We start from the raw sequence: 3,972 nt of genomic DNA on the forward strand, positions 1-3,972 counted from the left end.
TTGAATCCATGTATTTAACTTACAATGGGTGAGAATAACTTACCTTGCCATAGATGATGAAAGTTTCCCCTTGAAGCTCTCCAAAAATCACCCAAACCAAGAGAGAAATGAGTGAAATGAGCAAAAATCCCAATTGAGCAACATATATTCTTTCCAGGCGTGTTCGCACCTGCGGGCACCTCAGCCACACCTGTGGCTCCGCTTCTACTGAAAAATATCCGCTCCTGCGGAAGTGACTTAGGCCTCGACCAGCCGCACCTACGACCCAAAGCTCGCACATGTGAGGGCGCTTTTGCGGCCCTCTGCTCGCTTCTGCGCTTTTGCTCCTGCATGATCCCTTCCACTTCTGCGGGGCCAGCCATACCTCTCCAACTCCGAGCCTCGTCGCATCTGCGGGCTAGCAGATGCGGAAATCCTTCTCGCACCAGCGACCGCTGCCCAGCTCTCCCATGACTGCTTCTGTGACCCCTTGGCCACCTTTGCGGTCTCCCACCTGCGACCAAATCCTTCGCAGGTGCGGTCGCACCAGACCTGGTACACCTCAGCAGTTTCCCAAGTTCAAACTCGATCCGTTTCAAATCTGATTCGCACCCGAGGCCGCCGGGACCCCGTCCAAACATACCAACACATCCCAAAATATAACACAGACTTAGTCAAAGCCTCGAACCACGTCAAACAATATCAAAATTATGAATTGACGATTGAAACCTTCTTTAAACTTTCAAACATTCAAACTTCGTCGAACGCGTCTGAATCACACCTAATCTTTCCAGAATGACGCCAAACTTTACGCACAAGTCATAAATCACCACACGAATTTATTACAAGGCTCAAAATCCCAAACGGACATCGATAACACCAAAGTCCACCTCAAACCAAACTTAGAAAATTCTAAAACTTTCAAAATGCCAACTTTCCACAATAAGCGCCGAAATGCTTCCGGGTGATCCACTATTCAACCCGAACATACGCCCAAGTCCGAAATCATCATACGAACCTATTGGAACCTTCAAATCCTGATTCTGAGGTTGTTTACTCAAAAGTCATACCTTAGCCAATTCTTCCAACTTAAAGCTCCCGGAATTAAAATTTTCTTTCCAAATCAACTCCGAACTTCTTAAAATTCAATTCCGACCACACATACAAGTCATAATACCTGAAGTGAAGCTACTCAAGGCCTCAAACTGCCGGACAATGCGTTAGAGTTCAAAACGACCGGTCCGGTCGTTACATCTAGTACCGACTTTGAAGCTACTTCATTATCAGAAAATAATCTTAATCTTGTTCAAAAAGCATATACAAACCTGCAGATAGAATATGCAGCCCAAATACATGGCATGAAGCTTTTAAGAGGAGAAAAAAGATGAGAGTGAACAGAAAGTATTAATTCACCACTATCACACATTCAAGGATTATGAACGTTTATTTCCGTTTCTAAATTTTCAAGTCCCTATTATTATTATTAATGATGAATGCAATGTCTCTCAGTTACCTCACTATTCTAACCCTTCATTACCTTCCTTGATTATAATAATAATAGAAAATATAAAAGAACCAAACAACGAGAGAAAAAGGCATAATAAAATGAGAAAAAAGATAAATAACAATCCTAGTCTAAGAGGGGCGTCAAGTCATCACTTTTATTCCCTCCTTTATATATATACTAGAGAATATGTTCGTGCTTCGCGCAGTTTTTAAAGACATTTTATTTTATCAACTTTATTTTACCAAAAATAAGCAATTAATATTTATTAAACCAGAATTCGAATTATTTTGTGTGACTAACCAAGACCAAAGTTAGAAAAGTTCAACACTCACAGCGAGTTTGTCCCAATATAATTTTTTTTCTTTTTAGCAGTAATTACAGGATTTGTCAAGACTAACGAAGATTATCATAACATCTTTTTGGCCATATTTGCCAACACCCTATGTAGTAGAGATGAAGGCCATTGAGATGAAAAGCTTCAAATTTTTGTCTCGGTTAAAGAACTTTCGCAACCCATCATCATTGTTTGCGTTTTCTTGGTTTACTGCTGAATGCAAACTTTGTTTGTGTCCGAGAAGCACCTATAAGTAATAACTCTGTCAACCAAAAAAAATGTGTTCATACTAAAAATCTATTTCCACTGACAATAAATAAAATAATCCAATATACACATTCACAATCAACATCTATACATACAAAATAGAGAAAAAGAAAGGGACTTCATATATAGCGGCACATCACATAAATATAACTGATAACCAAAATATCATTTCCAAATCCGGCTTTTCAATTGACAAAGTTGAAATTCAATAAGTTTACAAACAATATGAATCATTAAATTTAGTTTAACTATTAGAAAGAACCCAACATCCATTTCGGCTAAAGCATGTGCACAAACTACTCATGAGCTTTCGGAAGGGAGGTTGCCAAGGATGCTGCATGATTTTGATTGGAGGATATAACAAATGCAAATATTGTACATAACAGTTTCAGAAAATAAACTTTTAAAAACTTATATAACTATATACTAATGTCAGATTTGTGAAATCAACAAAAACCAATGCTTTGAGAAATTGCACAAACTTACAAAAGGGTATATGAGAATAACAAATGTAATTTGTCTTCTTATGTTAAGAACCGAAACAGGAAAAGAAAAAACAAATAAAATAAATTATAAAGAACTCTTACAAAGAAACTGGATTTCATCTCCTCGTAAGTCTACTTCTAATATTCTTCTACATGACATAGATCAATTTTCATTCTCAAAGTGTCTTCTTATCAGTATACTACTTCGTCTCTACTGAATTGCTAAGGCCAATAAAGATTGATGATTAATCGCTTTACTCGACTTTGCAAGAGTATTGTCTTCATAATTGCGCTGACGTTTGTCTCTGGTCGGTCAATATTGTGCAGGCCATAAGTTACCTTCACCCGAAACTTTTCTTGATTTGTCTCTTTATAAATCCATGCATGGATAGAGTTTTTCTGAATTTTTCTATATTGTTGAATGGATTTAGACGAATGTACTTTACTTTTGAGGGAGTAATGACCAAGTAAATACTCTACATTTAATGAGAAAATAAAGCACTTAATTGTAACGAACAGATGCGGCTCAAACGGAAACCGCATTGGCTGACCTTAAATGGCCTTTCAATATATGGCCTTGCAACTTTTCATTGTCGGCCTTTATTATAGGAAAGGAAAAATAAATCAAAGAATGAAGGGAGAAAAGCCAAAAAAAGAGAAAAAAAAGATAAATAAGATCCTTGGCCAAAGAGATGTGTCAACTCATCTTTTGTCCCAACTTTTTATATATATAGATATTGATAGATAGATGTGGTTTGCTACTCTGTCGCAATTGAGCCTTCTCATTTTATTTGGGGAATAATATTAAGGTAAGAGTTGAAATTTCATTGTACATGGTTGAATTCAAAGTGCAAGTAAAAGTAACGTTTTGAAAATCATAATTTTTTTTCATGAAATGTGGGTCTCATAAATAATGATAAGAGTGGGTTACTCTAGTGGTAAGCACCCTCCACTTCCAACTAAGATGTTGTGAGTTCGAGTCACCCCGAGAGCAAGGTGGGGAGTTCTTGAAGGGAGGGAGTCGAGAGTCTATCGGAAACAACCTCTCTACCCCAGGATAGGGGTAAGGACTGCGTACACACTACTCTTCCCAAATCCCACTAGTAGGACTATACTGAGTTGTTGTTGTTGTTGGGTCTCATAAATAATCAAATATTGAGAAATAATTTGAGTTAATTATGTAGAAATTAAATTTCCTTTTACAAAAGTGGACATATTTTATATATTTGGGAAAAAGGACACTCTATAGCCGCTCTCAAAATAATAGCTGAAAATATATATATTATGCATATTTGTGTGTATATATATATATATATATATATATATATATATATATATATATATATATATGAACTTTATGCACTTTTGCGGCTAGCGAATGTAACTAATTTTGGTTGCGG

The 3,972-nt window shown here is 36.7% G+C and overlaps 1 long non-coding RNA gene across 1 annotated transcript; it reads right to left on the reverse strand.

Moving 5' to 3' along the window:
• Positions 1-1,797: 1,797 nt before the first annotated feature.
• On the reverse strand, positions 1,798-3,187 carry LOC138904411 (uncharacterized). The gene is made up of 2 exons (XR_011413433.1): positions 2,675-3,187; positions 1,798-2,082 (listed from the first exon to the last, which is right to left on the reverse strand). It is a non-coding gene; the product is annotated as an uncharacterized lncRNA (long non-coding RNA).
• Between the last annotated feature and the right edge of the window lie 785 nt (positions 3,188-3,972).

This window comes from Nicotiana tomentosiformis, chromosome 2, assembly GCF_000390325.3.
Source record: "Nicotiana tomentosiformis chromosome 2, ASM39032v3, whole genome shotgun sequence".
Taxonomy (NCBI): domain Eukaryota; kingdom Viridiplantae; phylum Streptophyta; class Magnoliopsida; order Solanales; family Solanaceae; genus Nicotiana; species Nicotiana tomentosiformis.